The 22,033-nt window shown below is 40.7% G+C and overlaps 1 pseudogene; it reads left to right on the forward strand.

Moving 5' to 3' along the window:
* The window catches only part of LOC125930401 (40S ribosomal protein S6-like), a 28,029-nt pseudogene extending 6,402 nt beyond the window's left edge, over positions 1-21,627 (forward strand).
* Positions 21,628-22,033: the final 406 nt, after the last annotated feature.

Genomic DNA, 22,033 nt, shown 5'->3' on the forward strand with positions numbered 1-22,033 from the left:
AAAAAGAAAAAATGGAAAATGGATCATTTCTTCCACATGGTGTAGTGTCTACTCAGGATGAAGAGTTTGCCATGTCCAAAGAATTTCATGAAAATTTGAGAATTCTAAGCCTGTGTCATGTCACTGACTTAGCTGTTAAAAGCACTTATGTAGCCCCCTTCCCCCAACTCAGTTACTAACTGTGGAAGGGGAGGGCTGAGATTTTGACAAAAAATTCCTTCAGAATGGTAATTCTCCACCTCAGGGACTTGGACCATTGAGAAATCTGGGAGGTAGTGAATTGAGACCCCAATCCACATCATACAAGCATCATATTGGCTCTTCTAAAATCCAATAAAATATGCAACATGGATAATGAGTTTTGTGTGTAAAACAACATCACCTATCTTATTAAATAGATGCATTAGTATCAGTAACAGTCATATGTTTTTTAGGTTTATCTTATTTTTGAGAGAGAGAGAGAGTGAGAGAACATGGGCATGAGCGGGAGAGGGGTAGAGAGAGAGGGAGAGACAGAATCCCAACCAGGCTCTGCACTGACAGCATCGAGCCCAATGTGGGGCTCAACCCCACAAACCATAAGATCATGACCTGAGCCGAGATCAAGAGTTGGATGCCTAGTGTCGGATGCCTAGCTGACTTAGCCACCCAGGTGTCCCCTTCGTTTTTTTATTTTTCTTAACACTTATTCATTTTTGAGAGACAGAAACAGAGCACAAGCAGAGGAGGGGCAGAGAGAGAGGGAGACACAGAATCTGAAGCAGGCTCCAGGCTCTGAGCTGTCAGCACAGAGCCCGACACAGGGTTGAAACCCATGAACCATGAGATCGTGACCTGAGCCGAAGTCAGACACTTAACCAACTGAGCCACCCAGGGGCCCCCGAACATTTTTCTTAAAATGGATTTTCATTTCCATTAACAAATGGAGGTAAAAGAACTTGAGCACCATACATTGTCAACTATAACATAAAGATTTTTTCTTTTTCATTGTGAATTTCATCATTTTCTGTTGTTTTATAATGTACAGTTGAGAAGTGAGTAATCCTGTACATCATGCAGCCAAAGGAACGGGGGTTTAGGAGGAGTAGGACGGGAGTCGGGTTTTTGATTCATCAGTATGGCATGTTCCTTCTCCCTGAGCCTCGGTGCCCTCACGTGTGAACACACATTGTCAGAGTCGCATGAAGGTCAAGGAGCACCGTGTGTGACATCTCTGGGGACAGAAGGAAATCTCTGCATTGGTTAGGATGCTGTCAGTGCACAGCCCAATGTGGGGCTCGAACCCACGAACTGTGAGATCATGACCTGAGCCAAAGTCGAATGCTCAACTGACTGAGCCACCCAGGCGCCCCAGTATTGTTTTATCAATTTTAAACCACAGATTCCAGGAAGCTGATAGAAGTTAGAAAATCACTGTTATTGAAAATGTGTGTAATTGTGGTGGACATTCCTTGTGGCGAGATGTCCAACGCCCTAGAGTGCAGTCTTGTCTTTGAGAACTTTGAGAACCAGGAATGATAGCCCATCGCTAGTCGGGGACCTGAGGAAGGAAACCTGGAGATGCAGACTTGCATGTTGGAAGCTGCTTAGGACATGAGCTCAGGCTCAACACCAGTAGTGAGTGAGGGGAGCAGGACTGGTTTACAGCAAGGGTCAGCAAACTTTGGTATAAAGGGTCAGATAGTAAATGCTCTTGGCTTTGTGGGCCGTACAGTTTGACTGTTGTGGCATAAAAGCAGCCACACAAAATATATAAAGAGATGAGCTTGGAGGTGGCCCACTAAAATTTCACTTACAGACACTAGTAAATTTAAATTTACCAGAATTTCAATTGCATATAATTTTTACATATCACAGAATATCTTCTCCTTTTCATTTTTTCCAACCATCTAAAAATGTAAAAACCATTCTTAGCTCATGGGCCCTACAGAAACAAGCAGCAGGCTACATCTGGCTGGTGAGCTGTCATCATTGACCCTGGTTCAGAGGCAGAAGTTGAAATGAGATGAGGTCACAACAGGGTGTCTGCCTGTCCTTTGTAGGGTCCGGGAGCCGGGATGGCCCTGCAGAGTTACCCTGAATCAGCGGAAAGTTGCCCTAAAGTGTGACTTTGGTGGCTGGATATTCCTGGGAAGGGGAATGGCATTGAAGGAGGTGCCCGTCTTTAGCACCAGGACCAGTCCCAGACAGGGACACAACTGAGAGCTGTCATCTGTTCTCAGCAATGGGGTAATGAGCATCTCAGTCCTAGAGGGGCATAGACCAGGTATTCCAATGACCAAACTAGTCCCATTATAATGGATTCCATGGTTATCCACACTTTGATTTCAAGAAAATGCTATCGCTCTTTCCAGCAAGTGAAGTTACATGCAAACGAAGCCCAATTCTCTATCACACCCTAAAAAATGAAATCTGTTCTTTGGGGCTGCCACCGTCTCAAGTCTCAACTCAAGTTAGGAGGGGGTGCCACTGAGAAGTTAGCGTTCCCCTCAAATTCAACCTCATTAACTCGAGTTGCTCACTCTGAGCCAGGAGTGTTGCCAGGGTCTGTACCTATTCTGAGGACATAGACTGGATTTGAAGTCTAGTCCTTGAAACAAGTCTATTGAGAAATCAAAGCCTGCAAGTCTAATTTCTTCTACATGCTTTCCTATTTCTCCCACCAAATCCTCATTTCTTGACACTTTTAATGACAGCTTGGCCCAGCTCTATGTCTCCCGGCCACTGTCAGTTGCTGGAACGATGCTCAGTTTGGGAATTCAGTGTTCCTCTCTTCTTGCCTTAATGAGAGCTGGAGCTGTGGTTGGCGTGGGCAGGGCACCAGGATCTCCCTCGGTCCTTTCTGGGCACAAGCCCCTCATTGTAGGCAGCAGAAGAAGGAGAGAAAAGAGGGCATCTGTCCCTCATTTGTGCTGGAGGACATGGCCATGGCCCCAACAGGCCCCACTGACAAAGGGCCCACTCATTGCAGTGAGCATCCTGGTGACTGGGTTGCATCTCAGTGGAGGCATCACACCATGCCTGGGACAGATCCCCGAATCCCAGACTACTCTACTACCCACTGCTTATTTCCACTAGATCCAGCTTCTGTAATTCTTGAGGCCTCGCACAGTTCTGGCATTCTCTGCACCTGGAAGTCTATCAAAACAACACCTCTCCTCAATTTATTGGAGGCTCTCACAGGCTTAGTAGCCCAGGGTCAGAACTAGCTAAGTGATCCGACCAGGGGGTCCATGTCCTTTCTCCTTATCTTGCAGGAACTCTTTCTGAGCAATTCCTACCCTTATTCTTCCCAAGCTTACAGGAAAGGAATTAGCAGCAATTCAAACGCCATTTCCAAGGCAAGGTTGAGAGCAGAAAACCATCTTCCCTCACAGGCTCAGCATCCCCCCAGCAGCCCCTTCTCCAAGGCCTCCTCTTAGAGGGATGGTTTTGTTAGGTAGGAGCTACACTTGAGCAGTGGGAGGAATACCCCCAAAGCAGAGTTCCCAAGTCCCTGAAGGGGAGTGACAGAGAACAGGAGCTGGAGGCAAGGACGGTGATATATTTATACATTAAAAGCCCAGGAGCTCAATATCCTGACCTTATGGTTTCTAAGCTCTTTGGGGCTGACAGACCAAAGAGCCATAGGTGCGGAACAGGAGCTCTTTTCTACCACCTCTGACTCAGGGTAATCCTTAGACTCTTTATAATGTATCTGCATTGCAGGTAGAACCCATTCCGTGGAGAAAGGCTGCCTTGACTGGGTACAGACCTTATGGGGTCAAAAACTCCCCCTCCCAACTTGTGGGAGGAGTTTCCCAAAAGATTGGAAGCAGCCTCCATGAAAGACCACCCCACTGCTTGTCACAGTTCCACCAGCCCAGAGAGACACAATACCCAATCCCAAACAACCTAGGGGCCTTTCACCTTGAGAACCTGCCCACTCTCCCACCTTGAGACCGTACTTTTGCTTTAATAAACTGCTTTGTGCTTGCTATTTTCCTTCTGGCTGTCTTTATTGTGAGCCGGGATTCCCATGCAAATCTTGTGGAAGGACCTCCTTTTGCACCAGGCAGACTCAACCCTAATAGCTGGAGTTGATGCCTGGCCTCCCTCCTGCCAAGCATCTGGAAGCCCTCTGGTGAGATGGCTCGCCCGAAATGCTGGCGGCACTTTGGACATAGCATTTCGGTCACTTAGCACTATTTGCCCATAATTTGGGGCTGTAACTTTAGTTCCCACCAAGAGGGAAGATCCCGCTTAACATGCTCTGATATATTTTTGTTTCCTTTGGGTTGGACTGGGTTGGTTCTATTGTTTTGTGTTCTTTTGCCTTAGCAAGTGACAAGGGACTGCTAGAGATTTAAAACAAAACAAAACAAAACCCACTCCCCTGGAAAACTCGTCTTTGCTTTTCTAATCCCTTCATGGCAAGTGCTCTAGGTTGCATTTAATGGCTGTTCATTCTGCTTATCTTAGGGAAAAGTAAGTCCTATCTACATAGCTGATAGCCATCTTTCAAAGCTTCTTATTTCACACTTGATTTGAAACTTAAAATCAGGCTCTTGGACAGAGGGAAATAGAGTATTCCTTTTCAGGGGGAACTTTCTTAGAATTCTGCATGCTTATTCTACTCCTGAAATCAGCCATTGCAGAAATGCAATGCGAGTCAGTCCCAGTTATGCACTATCTACTAAATGCATGTGTATGCACATGAACTTGTCAGGTGTTCCCACGGTTACACTAGGACGGCGGTGGGAGAGAACTTCCAGTAGAATATCAACACCTGTGGGGCAAGAGGTGGATGGGAAAGCCAGGTTGTTCCAGGGGCAGCCTTCCAAGAAGAGATCTGTAGAGTCAGACACATAAGATTCAAACTGCACTTCGAATTCAGACTGGCTTTAGAAGACTTTTGATACCAAGGGGAACTGACACCTAGGAAGAGGGAAGGAGTTTGTGACCTTTCCCTGGCTGGGTGTGCAAATAAGCAGAAACCAATGCAGATAGCATGCTTCACCTGACCATTGAAAAAAGGGGGAACTCAGCCCTTTTCTTCCCTCAACTTTTCAATTAAATTCAGCTTCGTAAAAAAAGAAGTTAGTTTCATGTTTGATCTTTTTTGGAAACAAAATATTACAAATAAGTGGATTTTTTAAGATGATTTTTTAAGGCGGCCAATGAGTCTGTATGATTCTATAATGGTGGGTACATATCATCATTATGCATCTGTCCAATGCCACAGAATGTATAATACCAGAAGTGAACCCTAACTTCGACTATGGACCCTGGATGGTAATGATACGTCTGCGTAGGTCCATCCCTTGTAACAAATGCACCCTCTGGTTGGGGATGTTGATAACGGGGAAGGCTGTGCATGTGTGGGTCACGGGGTCTATGGGAAATCTTTGTACCTCCCACTCAATTTTGCTGAGAACCTAAAAGTGCTTAATAAAATTAAGTCTATTAAAAAGTATTACTCAGGCTTTCATCTTTTTAACACTGGAGAAAGCAAAGCTGCATTTGATTCCATTCAACCTACACTTAGAGCAAAAAGTACTATCACCATTTAAGACCTGTGCAAGGGGAACTTTTGCCAGTGGACCCTGGGATCTCCCCAGAGGCTGCTCTGCTTTCCTGTGAGATGCCTGCTTCAGGCCATTCTAATCTAACCCAGAGATCTAAGAGGACACTGACACCAGGGGAGCAAAACAAGTAGGGGGTGAAGGGGTGGGGGGGGGATGTTAATAAGTCATACCCGTTGGCTTTCTCCAGCCACCATATGGACTTGATTCACCCCCTGAAGATGGGGACCTGCTGCTCCTGTCCTGTAACTGCTGGGAATTTTATGTCTAATAAAGGCTTCATTAACACAAGGGTAATCACACCTCGGGTTTAATGGCTGGGAGGTCTGGGGGTTTAGTATATTTTATATTAAAATGTTCATATTCTTCCATCTGGGCTTTTTTAAAAACAGGGAAAAATCATGAAAAGGTGCCATTCTCCAACGTTGAGTCTACTTACACCTCCTTCCAAATGAGGTACAATATTGAAGGTATCTTTCACAGAGACATGAGTATTTGTAATGAACAGAAATAAACTAGTTCAGTGAGATTTTGTTAGTATGGGCTCCATGCCCTTCCCCAAACAATTCTCAACATTGAAAGTGGATTCCAGAGAGATGGGTTGTTCCAAGACACCATTCATACGTTGCTAGCTGTACCTTAACAAGAGCGGCAGGTGACCTTAAGAGATCCAGATAATATCGAGATGGCCTCAGCGGTGACTTCATTCTTGGTCCCACAGAACACTTCCATTACCTCTGCTAAAGCCTACACTTCGGTTTCCTTGAATGGTTCGCCTCTTAGGTTCAGAAAGAGGATTCTTTCCCATCATCATCCACTCCCACCTCCTCATTAACCCTTCAACTTGGAAATCAAAGAAAAATTGGCAATCTCAGAAAACGCTCTGTTTGGGCTTTTGTGTGGTACTTACAGGATGGCTAAATTAGCTCAGAGGATTCTTGGCTGGCAATCCTTATTACCAGCTATTGTTAACTCATCAGTAGGCCAAAATTGCATAAACCAAGTTTTCCACTCAATAATTAGCCAATGGTTTCCCTTGGTGGTTTCTTCCATCAACTAATTACAGCCTTCAAAAGAATGATATCATTGCCTGGCTAGAAGAAAAGTTAAGCTAATCAAAACCATTTTCATTGATGAATGACAAGAGAGAAAACGAATTTAAGATAAAGAAATCAGGCTGTCAGACTTGAGAGCCAGTGAATCCGCTCGGAATTCTAAAATGAATCTTGAACATTGTGCTTCCTTGGCTGAGTTGGAGAAATATGGAGTTGGGGATATCAACAACCTAGAAGGAATGTCATATGCGATCCACCCAAACTTCTCAGCTTACAAAAATGAAACACTGAAGTCTGGAGATTAAAATCACTTGCCCAAAGTCTCAGAACAGAATTAAACTAAAACTTTGATCCCTCTGAGATCCTTTGAAGCTGTTATTGATTAAAGTTCCATATCCTAATCAAATGAAGTGTGGAGAAAGAATAATCTTACACTTATTTGAATATATTCACAACAAGTTTTAAAGCATAATCGTCATTAATGTGCTATAGTTTGTGGAGGTGGCTCTCATTACTGAAAATTTCAAAGAGCCAAACCAGAATTTCTGTGTCTTCATACACTTTATGGGTTCTGTGGAACCCATCATCAGTGCAAATGGACTGTTTGCTTGAGCCATGCAGAATTTACACTCACTGTCACTCACTAGTCATTGACACATCAACGTGGTGACTGTTCTGGAAACCCAGTCTTTCAGCCTCACGTGAGCAGAGCTCTCTGCCAAGACTTGAGGGAAGCATAGCATGATCCAAAAATATATTTTGGTCTTCTAAACCCTGAGTTTTGGGAATTATTTAATACATAGTAAAAATCGTTCCATCTTTTCTTTGTATTTTTATTCTTTGTACATCATTAATAAATCATTCTAATATCATTCAAATATTCTCCTACACTTTATTTTTAAAGTTTTACTCTTTTACTCAATCTAGAATTTACATTTGCTTATGGAATGAGGAAGAATCTAGTTTTATTTTTATTTTAGTAGAAAGCCCAATATTTTATGGGTTAGTCGATTTTTTTTTCCTTGCCGGTTTATAACACTGCCTCCTGCATATACTTCTCAAAAATGCATACGTGGATTTTTTTCTAGGCTCTTTATCTTATGCTGTTGGCCTGTTAGTTTGTCACCTGATGCATACAACTGTCTTAATTACCATTTCTTTATAATAAGTTTTCATATCTAGTAAGATGTGTCCCTTTTAATTTTTATTTTTGTTCAAAACTGAGAGTAAATATACTTGACCATGTGATATTTATAAGAATTTCAACATCAACTTGTAAAAAATCATGTTAGAACATTATTTGGAATTGCATTAAATTTATATGTTTATTTTGGGAGAATTTCCATTGAACCTTTCCTTCTCTGAGAATAAAAAATGATATAGTTCTCTATATCAATTTATTGAATTTATATATTCAATAAACATGAATAAGTTCCACTTATTTAGAATTTTTTGGATTTTTTTGTTCCTATTACCTTATAGTTTTTGTTGCCATATTAATTATATTTTTATTTGCACTTTTAATTATTTGTTGCTGACATATAAGCCTATGGTTGTTTTTGTATGTGCACCTTGTATCTTAAACAATTGCTGAACTGTCTTATTATTTCAAATAATCTGTGAGAAAAGGCAACTTTATTTCTTTCCTCCTTTTTTTAATTGGTCCTTGTGCACTGCCTAGAACCCTAACTTGATGAAGAAGAAGCAGAGATACTAGGTATCCTTGTCCTTTTCCGGACATTTAAGGAATTGCTTCTTTTTTTAAAAAAATTTTTAATGTTTATTTATTTTTGAGAGAGAGAGAGACAGAGCACAAGGGGCGGAAGGGCAGAAAGAGAAAGATACACAGAATCCGAAGCAGGCTCCAGGCTCTGAGCTGTCAGCACAGAGCCCGACGTGGGGCTCGAACTTACGAACTGTGAGATCATGACCTGAGCCGAAGTTGAACCCTTAACCGGACTGAACCACCCAGGTGCCCTTAAGGAAATGCTTTTATGGTTGCATCTTTGTGTGTATTTGTTGCAGGTGTTTGTGGTTTGTTTGTTTTTTCTTAACTTCCATCAAATTAAGGAAATTTCCTCCCCATCACAGTTGTTGGAAAAGAAGGGGAATCTCCAATAAACATTCAGTTTAACAAAACTTGATTTGCCCAAAGCCATTTTGAATGTCATGGAAACAGAGTTACTAAAGAACTTCACTGAAGAGGTTCTGCATTTTTGCTTCTTCTAGGTGCCCCATAAGTATCAACCACTCTGAACCAATTCTCACTTACAATAACGACTTGCTTATGCTTTTTCACCTCTTGGAATCAGGATTCCAATTCAGGTGCAGGCCCAGGGATTCAATTTCTCATCAGAATTTGTTTTGCCACATCAAATTCATGACATAAGTGAGCTTCCTTGCCATTTCCCAATCCTATAAAGGGAGTTTATTATTCTTTCTCCAAGTCTGCAGAACTTTTAAAGTCTTAGCTTTATGCAAGGACTGCCCATCCAACTCCCTTGTATACAGGAACAAGGAACAGGAACTCTACAGGGGCATTAAGCCCAAACCCATAGTCCTACTATATCACTAGCTCCCCAGGGCTACTTTGCTGCTCCTGTCTTCATTGCCCTGCTGGTCAGCCTTTCTCCACTTCAGACACACTTAAGATGGTTCTCAAACTTGTTGGTTTCAGGAAACGTTTTTACTTGTAAAGTTTATTGACAACTCCAAAGAATTTTATTTAGGTGGATTATGTTACTAATAGTTACTGATTGAAGATTAAAACAAAGAGTTAGGGATGCCTGGGTGGCTCAGTCGGTTAAACGTCTGACTCCTGATTTCGGTTCAGGTCATGATCTCGTGGTTCCTGAGATCGAGCCCCACATGGGGCTCTGTGCTGATAGTGTGGAGCTTGCTTGGGATTCTCTCTCTCCCTCTCTCTCTCTCTGCCACTCCCCCACTCGTGCTTTTTCTCTCTCAAAATAAATGAATAAACATAAAAAGTGTAAATGCTTATTTAATAATTCATTTAAAAATACCAATAATCATTCCACTAAATGTGAAGGCAAATAATGTCTGTTTTAATGCTTTCCAAAAGAAACATACTTGTGAAAAGAGTGATATTGCTTTACGTTTTTTCAAATCCCTTTAATGTCTGGCTTAATGAAAAACAGCAGGATTCTCCTTTCTGTTTCTACGTTTAATCCATTGTGATATGTTGTTTTTGTTGAGGCATATGAAGAAAATTCAGCCTCACACAGATAAGCAGTTGGACAAGAGAGGAGTATTTTAGTAACTTTTGCAGATAACTGTGGATATTCTTCTTTGATACTATCCCTCAATTCAAGTGGTAGTTTCTTAAAGATTGGTTGAAGCGTGGAATCCAGAACCATGAGTGAACTTGGTTCCTATAGTCTGTAATAGTTTATTTTTTTTCAATATATGAAGTTTATTGTCAGATGGTTTCCATACAACACCCAGTGCTCATCCCAAAAGGTGCCCTCCTCAATACCCATCCCCCACCCTCCCCTCCCTCCCACCCTCATCAACCCTCAGTTTGTTCTCAGTTTTTAAGAGTCTCTTATGCTTTGGCTCTTTTCCACTCTAACCTCTTTTTTTTTTCCTTCCCCTCCCCCATGGGTTTCTGTTAAGTTTCTCAGGATCCACATAAGAGTGAAAACATATGGTATCTGTCTTTCTCTGTATGGCTTATTTCACTTAGCATAACACTCACCAATTCCATCCATGTTGCTACAAAGGGCCATATTTCATTCTTTCTCGTTGCCACGTAGTACTCCATTGTGTATATAAACAACAATTTTTTTATCCATTCATCAGTTGATGGACATTTAGGCTCTTTCAATAATGTGGCTATTGTTGAGAGTGCTGCTATAAACATTGGGGTACAAGTGCCCCTATGCATCAGCACGCCTGTATCCCTTGGGTAAATTCCTAGCAGTGCTATTGCTGGGTCATAGGGTAGGTCTATTTTTAATTTTTTGAGGAACCTCCACACTGTTTTCCAGAGCGGCTGCAGCAATTTGCATTCCCACCAACAGTGCAAGAGGGTTCCCGTTTGTCCACATCCTCTCCAGCATCTATAGTCTCCTGATTTGTTCATTTTGGCCACTTTGGCATGAGGTGATATCTGAGTGTGGTTTTGATTTGTATTTCCCTGATGAGGAGCAATGTTGAGCATCTTTTCATGTGCCTGTTGACAATCCGAATGTCTTCTTTAGAGAAGTGTCTATTCATGTTTTCTGCCCATTTCTTCACTGGGTTATTTCCTATAGTCTGTAATAGTAAAGGACATAAAGTCTATCTTATGACTGGGTTGTATCTTGCATGCATGATTTTATTTAAGGTTTCAGTTCACTGGGAACCCTCTTGCACTGTTGGTGGGAATGCAAACTGGTGCGGCCACTCTGGAAAACAGTGTGGAGGTTCCTCAAAAAATTAAAAATAGATCTACCCTATGACCCAGCAATAGCACTGCTAGGAATTTACCCAAGGGATACAGGCGTGCTGATGCATAGGGGCACTTGTACCCCAATGTTTATAGCAGCACTCTCAACAATAGCCAAATTATGGAAAGAGCCTAGGTGTCCATCCACTGATGAATGGATAAAGAAATTGTGGTTCATATACACAATGGAATACTACTTGGCAATGAGAAAGAAGGAAATCTGGCCTTTTGTAGCAACGTGGATGGAACTGGAGAGTGCTATGCTAATGAAATAAGTCATACAGAGAAAGACAGATACCATATGTTTTCACTCTTATGTGGATCCTGAGAAACTTAACAGAAGACCATGAGGGAGGGGAAGGGAAAGAAAAAGTTACAGAGAGGGAAGGAGGCAAACCATAAGAGACTGTTAAAAACTGAGAATAAACTGAGGGTTGATGGGGGGTGGGAGGGAGGGGGGATGGGTGATAGGCATGGAGGAGGGCACCTGTTGGGATGAGCGCTGGGTGTTGTATGGAAACCAATTTGGCAATAAATTTCATATTTAAAAAAATTTTTAAGCTCACTGCTAAAAATAAATTAAAAATAAATAAAAAAACACAAGTTGCTGAGAGGTATGTGGGAATTCTTCATACTATCTTTGCAATTTTTCTGTAAATCTAACATTATGCAAAATACAAGTTTGATTTTAAATTCATTAATGAGTGTGCTTCCATTATGTCTTCTTGAGTTGGAAGTATTGGGGGATGAATTAGTTTAAGCCGGTAGTTTTCTGTTACGAAGAAATTAACTTTATTTAGAAACTTGACTTCCAAACAGCAAAATCATTTGATCACAAAGGAAGGCATGAGTCTGGAAGCAGTGTAAAAAATGAATTGAGAAACACTATAAATTAGTAAATATTACACCACTAATAAAATATAAATATTATGTTACTTATATTATATTAGCATGTGTCGTAATGCATTGGTCTCTTATTCTGTGTCAATATCTAAGCTAAATATGCTTTCACAATCACCCTGTGCCTCAGGCACTATGATTTTCTACCCTTTATACAGTGAGTCAGAAATTTCAGTAACTTCTTTGTCAGTGACAGAGCCAGAGCGAGAGACGGTCTCTCTGGATCTAGTGCCCCTGCTTTTATGTCCTTGGCTCTAGTGCTCTTACTGATGTCATTTCCAGAAATGGAATTCAGAGTCATTGAAGCCATTGCAGTGAACAGAGAAATGCTTTCATTGTTGTTGGACTTCATCCCTAATTTTCCTGTTAGCTTTATCCGTGAGCCAGTTTTAAGGATGTGACTGTAGATGTTCTGGTTGGGTGTCCGGAGGGTGGTTTAAAACTAAAGTGTCTTATATATTCATTGGGGAAGAAGTCAAGGCACCCGAAAGGACAAGTCCAGAAATCTAAAGCCGTTCTCAGAGAGAAAAGGGGGAGTCAAGATACCTCCCCTACTGGAAGGGAAAGTAAATGAATGGATTTAATACAGTTAGCGTTTACTTTTGCTTACACAATGCCTTAAAAATTTTGGACGTATTTTAGAGATTTTCAAAACATATTCAAAAGTAGAAAGAATAAACACATAAACCCACAAACCATAATCGACTAGGTTAAACAATCACTCGTATTTTAACAATCTTGTTTTATCTTCCACCCACATGCTTTTTTGGAAGGATAATTTGGGGTGTTAAAGCAAATCTCATATTTCATATCATTTTGACCATAAATGTTTTGTGTCATTTAAGGTTTTTAAAAAGATAACCATATTACAATGATTCACTTAACAAAACGAACAATTCTTCTTCTAATCATCTAATGCTCAGTTTGGGTTTACGTTCCCCTGATTGTCTGAAAAATAACATCATATGGTTAGTTTATTTAAATCTGGATCCAAATAAGTTCCATGTACTGCAGTTGGCTGGTGAGTCCTTAGGCTTATCTTCATCTCTAACAGTCTGCAGTCTCCCCATTTTCTTTCTATGCAATGTGCTTGTTAAAATAAACAGGTCATTTCTCCTGTTGCCATTCCTATATTCTAGATTCAGTTCGTTGCTTCTGCGTGGTGTCATTTAGCATGTTCCTCTACTCCCTGTATTTCCTTTAAGCTGATAAATTGATGAAGAGGTTCGATTGGATGCCAGTTCAATTTTTTGCCTAAGAATACATCCTAGATGTCCTATTGTAAGTGACATTAGATGACAGGGCTGGGTCTTGGGTTCCAGGTGGCCAGCATCATCCAGCCATTACAGAGTTCCCTACCCACCTTCACCTAAGGGTTTTAGCATGTAGTTTTTAATGGTCGCCAAAGGGCAATTTCTCATGAGGGGCTGAAAAATGATTACCTAATTCTACCAATACTTTTTTTACCAGCTGATATTCTACTAAAATGTCTCTCTGAAACGTAATGTGCACCCTCAAAAAAAGATTGATAGTTAATCCTTCATTTACCACTTATTCAGAATAATGAGTGGTGCTCTAGAAACTTCCAAAGTGACTTTGTTAATATCATTTGAAATCACATAGTTTCACCTACTTAACATGGTTCAAGCCATTAATGACATCTGTAAACAGCATAGTTAGATTTTCTCTTATTTCTCCGTAAATTCATCAAAGACCTTTTGCCTTTCAGTGGCTAATACAGACCATGTATATTGAGTGACCCAGTTGATAAGTGTAGTCTTTTTTTCTCTCTCTCTTTGAATTTTGGTTTCCTTTTTCAGTATTTTTATATATGGATTATATTTTGTTTGCATTTATGTATTCAGTGTTTTGAGAGTATACTTGACAGACAACTATTGGGATATCTTCTCAGGCCATGATTACTGACCTGAGAATGCTCCTACTTCCAGATGGGTAAGCCCTTGGCCGCCATACTTGTACAATACGACCGTACAGCACCGACCCTAGTTGAGGGAATTAAGGGTAGAAATCAAAGTCTGGGCTGATCAAAATCTCTCTCCCCGGGACTTGGAATTCGCACCTTATTTGTACTGTCAGTTTGGGGTTCTTTCTAGATGTAAGAAAACCTATAAGCCAGAGCTATTTGAATCTTTGCACCATTCCCAGTGGAAATTGGAGAGAAGAAAAGACGAAGCAGAGGTTCAAGTATATTTGAAAGTATCTTAGAAGGTAGGAAGGGGACAAGGGACAAACAGAGGACAAGGGAGTGGGGAGAGGGAGAGGCTTGCCTGAGCTCCTAGGTTACCTATGGCTCTTTGGCCCCTGAATGTAATCCTCTGTGGCCCTTCTGCACCTCCTACCCAAGATCCTATGAGATGTCTCAGCTGTATTTCAGTGGCACCATCTTGGTGTTGGCTTCTGGCCACGCTATACGTTGAAATCGGCTCTTGTCTCTCAGAGATGACACATGGCAACTTCCACGAGTACTCTTCAGGGCTGCAGGTCACTGATGTGGTGATGGCCTACTGCTCCTGCTCTTGGGCTCTAGGCTCTCCACTGCCCATACCCACTCAACCTTCTCTTTTGAAGTCCCATCACTCTCCAGAGATGGGGTCAGCCCTTTAAACAGGCACCAGCTTGGCTCTTTCCCTTGCAGGGTTGGCCTGCATCTAGTTACAAGAAACTTGTGCTTTTGGTAGATATGGCTCAGTTATTTCCCAACCACAGCCCTCGACTGTCCTATGCTGCTGGAGGCAGCCCTGCATTCTCCCCAGAGGGGTTTCTTGCAGCTTCTCTCATGAGGCAGGAGGTTAAGGGAAGCACCTCTCTCCATGGAGAGACCAGAAATCACAGCATCCTTAAGGGACTCTCTGTACAGAAATCTACTCTGGAATTTCCAACCTCAAACTTATACAAACATCAGAAGGACTTTGAGCTAAGCGTCACAAAATTAGTCATTGGCCACCTCCCTTCCCTAAGATTATGTTTAGATGATCAGCCCTTTGCTTTGGAATGTAGGGGGAAGAAGGCAACACCTGCCCAGGGGCTTCAGATTAAATGAGCAAATGTTCACTTCCACAAGTGTAATATTCACATATGTGTAGTATTTTCTAAGTGTCTTCTGCTCACTTTGAACTAAGGGTCATTATTTATCCAAAATATACTTAGTGAATAGGTTCAGTTGGAAATCTCCCAAAACTCGTAATAATCTGGTGTTTAAAACATGGATTCATTCTTTGATTTTCTTTTTCCTCTCAGTGACCTGATATTTCTTTAAGGTTGAAACGAATAATGTTTAATACCAACACCTTCTATTTGATTGGTCTTTGCATGGTTTCAGATGAACGATTTCATTTTATCTTTAGACCAATCCCTTAGGGTTAACCTCCTTACACAGGGTAAAAGACATTGATCTATCACACAGACCCATATGCTCCTTGTTTTATGGTGCTGTTGCTGCTGAAATAAATACACAGATACAGTAACAACAACAACAATGACATGGAGACCCTTGCCTGAAAAAGATATTTACATTTTTTTAAATCTTTATTTATTTTTGAGAGAGAGACAGAGCTCAAGCAAGGGAGGGGGAGAGAGAGAGGGAGACACAGAATCCAAAGCAGGCTCTAGGCTCTGAGCTGTCAGCACAGAGCCCTACGTGGAACTTGAACTCAGGGACTGTGAGACGGTGACATGAGCTGAAGTCAGACACTTAACCAACTGGCCCACCCAGGTGCCCCTGAGACAGATATTTTAATTACTAGTCACGTTTGTATCTGAGTCCAAGTGCTGTGGCTGATGGCAGTCAACAGTGAGGCTGGGAGCTGAATGGATTAAATGACCCTCTTTGTGGCAATGGCTCAGGCTTTCTGGTGAGGTTGGAGTGGGAGTGGGAAGCATTTAAGAATTTTCTTTCTTGAGACCCCAAGACAAAAGCATCTCTATGTTGTTTTTTTTTAATGTTTATTTATTTTTGAGAGAACTGAGCAGGGGAGGGGCGGGGGGGGGAGGTGGGGAGACAAAGAATTCTAAGTTGGCTCTACGCTCATTGAGCCCAAGGTGGGGGGGTGGAATTCATGAACGCTAGATCATGACCTGAGCTGAATCAGATCCTCAACACGCTGAGCCACCCAGGTGCCCCCAAAGCATCTCTATGTTGTAAAGATATCTGATCCCCAGTGCTCTGTAGGCTTGTGAAATTTTCAAGACCAGACTCAGCTCGAAGCTATGTAAAGAAAATGCAAAATATCAACACGTTGATTTCCCTGCATTTCACACCTGTGCTTCTCCCTACACACCCTCTCCCTCCACCACTTGCTTGAGCAGCAGATTCCCAGCCAGATCCAACTTTGGCCCCACAGAAATGAACATGCTTACAACACCAAGTGAGTCAGTTCCTGCTGTAGTTTCCCACCCAAACCCTGTTTTGAGTTAAGATTAATCAATGTATTGAAATTGAAATCATTTCTTCTTTGTTTTCTCCCTTGTTCTAAGTTACCACCCCAATCTCAAGGCATGGTAAATACATAAACAGTTTATTATGGAATAGATTCCCATCCCTTTTTGTTATACTTTTTCTATTTGCAACTTTTCAGTGCCTCTCCGTTTGGAGAGAGAATTATCTGCCCATTCCCACCCCCGTCCAGCTCCTTCCAGCAAACTAATGAAGCTCTAACTTATTCTTTGGTTGGTTGTATAACATTCTGTTTTAGTGGCATTCCAAAGTTTATTCAGCCCTTCCCTTTATTAGTTCATACTATTTGCAAGATTTTTGTCATTATAAACAGATCTGTAATCAGTATATTTGTCTCCTATTCTTTTCAATACTTATGCTTGCATTTCTATGGGATATATTTCCAGCAGTCAAATCTGAATGAAGAGTATGTCTATTTTCAACTTCAAGTGATTTCAATAAATTGCTTTTTTAAAAATGTGCTGAAACAATGTACATTTCCAGCTGTACATGTTATCACTTATTGATTGTTATCAATCTGATGGTTATAAATGATATCTGGTTGTTACCTACCTTTGTCATTTCTCTGACTGTGAGGGAGGTGGAGAATATTTTCATGTCTATTGGATGTATTATTTGGGTTTTCGTCTTCTAGGAAGTGTCTATTCATAGTGATTGTCTATTTTTAAATTGAATCATTTTTTTCCTGTCCCCACTAATTTGTAATAGCATTTTAATTATATTCAAAATCCTTAAGTATATTTAAAGGCTATCCATGACCCATTGTAATCTGGCGAGCCAGCTACTTTTATAAAAATTTTGATTATTTCAAATACGGTAGGGTAAGTTTTTCCTCTCCCATTTCATCTTTTTAAAAAGAAAGCTATAGGAAATTCTATTGTGCTAATTCAGATGAATTTTAAAATAACATTTTAGAACGGTATCACTCAGATCATTTACACTAATATACAGATCATCAACATCTTTTGATTTTAGGGAAAAGGCTAACTTATTTAGACAAGTCTGTATTCAAGCCTCATGTTCTTATTTAGTTTTCTTTATACCTCTCACTAGAGCTATTTTTACATAGTTTGTATTTATTATTTAGTGACTCAAATCCACCCGTTTTTAAAAGTTTGCTTAATTATGCTTTACATTTCAGAGAAATTTTAAAGAAAAAGTTATACATAATTCTGTGCCATGAGGCTTGGAAGGAAACATGACTCAAGAGTTTGGAAAGATGTCAAAAATTTAATCCTTTGAAAACGTAATAAATGATTTCAATGAGGCATCTGTTAGAACAGGGCAACTGACAAGCAGCTTCCAGTGTATTCTCCCTTGATGTCTCCCCAAAACATCCAGAAAGACACAGGAAAGGTTAAAAACAAAATGAAACTGAAAACTGACATGGGCAGTTGACCTAATGTTAGATCCTGAGAGCAACTGACACCAATTATATGGCAGACGACACAGGATTGAAAAAAAAAAAAAAAAAAAAGACAAGGCTTATGGAATATCCTGGTTTTACCGAAGGAAACCAAACCACCTAAGCAAAGAGAGGGGACGTTTTGTATCTCCTTCACCAAGTATCCCAGGGAGCAAAGCCTCAGGGCTTTGTCTGAAAAAGGAAATGATATCATCATTCTTCCACCTCCAAGATGTTGATTTGGGAGTTGACCAGCATTCTGTCTCCTCTACTGTTTCTTTCTCCATCTCTCTTGTCTTTATTTATTTACTTATTTGAAGACGTAGGGAAAGATTCAACCAAACCACAGGCAACCATTCCTTGCTAACGCTCAGGTACCACTTTGTGAAGGAAGCCAAAGGCCACTATTACTGCCACCTTGTCTCTTACAGTCATCTTTCCGCATTGCAGCAGAGATCGCCCTCCACGTGTTGTCGGACAGTGGATGTGGAGGGGTGAGTTCGTGGCGCACTCACCTGGCTGTCCTCTCTTGTTTTACTCCTTTATGTATCCACGCCCCTTTCCTTCCCCGCCGCCATTCTTACTCTCTAGGCATCCTTTTTTTAAAGTATAAATCCTTAAATTTTAGATAAAATATATCGCATTTTCCCTATTGTTTAGTCTTCTGGCATTCTAAGAAGGCCTAGTCCAGAAATCTTGAGTGAACTGCTATCAAACACTGCAGAAGCTGTAAAAAATAAAACAACTATTCACAAGGGTTGGACAACAACCATCACAGGACTATAATCCTCGAGAAATGAGAGCACATGAGATGAGCTTCACCCAAACTCAGCTTTCTCTTCCAGTACATTTTCCAAACCATGGCACAGGAAAATGGAGCCCAAGCAGTTCATAAAATTCAACATTGATTATCATAAAACTTTCAGCAAACTAGGAACAGACAATAACTCTCTAGGGTTGCCTGGGTGACTCAATGGGTTAAGCGTCTGACTCGTGATTTCTGCTCAGGTCGTGATCTCACAGTTCCTTTGATCAAGCCCTGCATCAGGGTCTGTGCTGACAGTGTGGAGCCTGCTTGCGATTCTCTGTCTCCCTCTCTCTCACTGCCCTTCACCTCACTTTTAAAAACTAGATACATAAACGTTAAAAAAAGTAATTTCCTAATTTTGATACAGAAAATATATAAAAGTTAAAGATAATGATATAGTCAATGGTGAAAGATTGAACACTTTCTCCTTGATTTCAGGAATGGAACAAGGATGTCCAATATAACCTCCCACATTCAACATTGTATTAGAAATTCTACTCCGTTCAATAAATAAAGAAAAAAAATATATGAAAATTGGAAAGTACTACAACAGCCTTTGGTCTTGGATAACATGACTGCATAGAAAACCCAAAGTAGTCACAAACTGACTATTACAATCAATAAGCGAATTTAACAGAATTTCCGAATTTATTCAGAAATTTTCAAAATTTATTCAGAATTTCTGAATCCAAGATCAGCAGAAAATGATATTAATTCTATATGTTATGAACAATAGTAACAAGCAATTAGAAAATAAATGGCATGTCTAAGAGTATGAAAAATATAAAATATCCAGAAACAAATTTACTGAAAGGTATGTAAGACCTCTACACTGATCACTACAGACCAGTGTTGAAAAGGTAAAGAAAACCTAAACAAATGGTGTAATAGTTAGCTATTTTGTGTCCAATATTACCACACATTTTTACTTAAAACATTTCTTCTTTCAGTTTCTGTGGATCAGAAGTTCAGACACACTTAGCTAGGTTCTCCAGCTCCAGATCTCACCACGTTGCAGTCAAGATTCTGATGGACAGGATGCTCACCCGGAGATTTTGACTGGAGAAGAATCTACTCCCAGACTAACTCATTTTGTTGGCAGAATTCTTTTCCTTGTGGCTGTAGAAGTGTGAGCTTCTTTGTTGGCCGTCTGTTAGATGCTCAGTTCCTAGAAGCTGCCTGCAGGTCCTTGCCATGTGGCCTCTTTGCAGGAAGTTTAGAAGGTGGTAGTTTGCTTCTTCAAGTGCAGCAGGAGAACAATAGTAAATTTGATAGCAAGGTGGACTCTTGTATAACATAATGTAATCACAGCAGTGACATCCCGTCACCAGTGTCATATTCTCTTGGTTAGAAGCAAATTCTAGGTCCCAAGCCACACTCAAAACAAGGAGATTATAGAAAAGAATAAAGCCCAGGATGTGGGATCATGAGAATCACGATGGTGATCTATTATGTCCATGGATTGAAAGACTCAATAGTGTTAATATAGGCAATTGTGCCAAAATTGACCTATACATTCAGATCATAACCATCAAAATCCCAGCAGAAAGTTTTTCTTGTACATTGACAGATTTCTGATCTTAAAATTCTTTTTTTTTTAAATTTTTTATGTTTATTTTATTTTTGAGAGAGAGAAACAGAGCGCGAGTGGGAGAGGGCCAGAGAGAGAGAGAGAGAGAGAGAGAGAGAGACAGGATCTGAAGCAAGCTCCAGGCTCTGAACTGTTAGCACAGAGCCCAGTGTGGGGCTTGAACTCACAGACTGCAAGATCATGACCTGAGCTGAAGTTGGCGCTCAACCGACTGAGCCCCCCAGGCACCCCTAAAATTCTAAAATAATAGAGAAATGCAGTTTCTAGCAGAGTCAAGGCAATCTTGAAGGAAAAATGTTGGGAGATTTTCACTACCAGATTGCAAGATTTACTGTAAACCTACAGTAATTGAGATAAAATGATATTAGCACAAAGATAGACAAAAATGCCAATGGAACAGAATAAATTAGTCCAGAAATAGACTCACACATACACTATCTTTTGATTTATAATAAAGGCACCACCACAATTCTCTAGGAAAAGGACTCTGTTCTCAAAAATTAGTGCTGGAGAAACTGTAGGTCCACATAAAGAAGAAAATGATCCTGTTCTTTCAATGGTGCTTCAGAGGCAGTAGGCTGCTTTAGGATGAAGCTGGAATCTCCTTCCCAGCTACTGGCTGCCAGAAACTCATTGAAATGGACAATAAATGCAAACTTTTCACCTTTTATGGGAAGTGTATGGCCACAGAAGTTGCTGCCGATGCTGTGGGTAAAGAGTGGAAAGGTTACATGGCCTCAATCAGTGGTGGCAATGACAAACAAGGCTTCCTCATGAAGCAGGGGGTGTTGACCATGGAAGTGTCTGCCTGCTGCTAAGGGACATTCCTGCTACCGACCAAGGAGGACTGGAGACAGAAAGTGTAAATCTGCTCAGAGTTGCATTTTGCATGCCAATCTCAGTGTTCTCAACTTGGTCATTGTAAAAAAAAAAAGAAGAAGAGAAGGAAATTCCTGGACTCATTGATACTACTGTGCCTCATCACCTGGGACCCAAAAGAGCTAGGAGAATCTGTGCAAACTTTTCGATCTCTCTAGAGAAGATGATGTCCAGCAGTATGTTGTGAGAAAGCCCCTAAACAAAGATGGTAAGAAACCTAGAACCAAAGTCCCCAAGATTCAACATCTGGTTACTGCACGTGTCCTGCAACACAAACATTGGGGTGTGGCTCTGAAGAAACAGTGTACTAACGAAAATAAGGAAGAGGCTTCAGAATATGCTAAAATTTTGGCCAAGAGAATGAAAGAGGTCAAAATAACATGCAACGAAAAGATTGCCAGGAGATAGAGGCTGTCCTCTCTGAAAGCTTCTGCCTTTAAGTCTGAGTCCAGTCAAAAATGAGATTTTCTAAGAGTAACAGATAAATAAGATCAGACATAAAAAAAAGAAAGACAATGATCCTTAATTCCCTACCTCACACCATACTAAAAACTTAATTCGTGGTGGCTCGTAGATCGAGATCTTCTCAAAGAAAATGTAGAATAGCATCTTCATGACTTTGGGAGTAACAAAGATATCATAAACAGAATCCCACAAAAACTAAACATAAAAGGAAAGACAATCGTTCTGACTTTAGTGTAATCATGAACTTTTGTTTATTAAAAGATGTCATTAAGAATGTGAATAGGCAGGTGAAAAACTGAGACATATCCCTTAAGATCAGGAACAGAACAAAGATGTCACTCTCAAAACTTTTATTCAACACAGTACTGGAAGTCCTAGTCACGACAATCAGGAAAGCACATAGAATTACATTCAGCAGAAGCATACACAATGAAAGAAAAAG

This window comes from Panthera uncia, chromosome A2 (assembly GCF_023721935.1).
Source record: "Panthera uncia isolate 11264 chromosome A2, Puncia_PCG_1.0, whole genome shotgun sequence".
Taxonomy (NCBI): domain Eukaryota; kingdom Metazoa; phylum Chordata; class Mammalia; order Carnivora; family Felidae; genus Panthera; species Panthera uncia.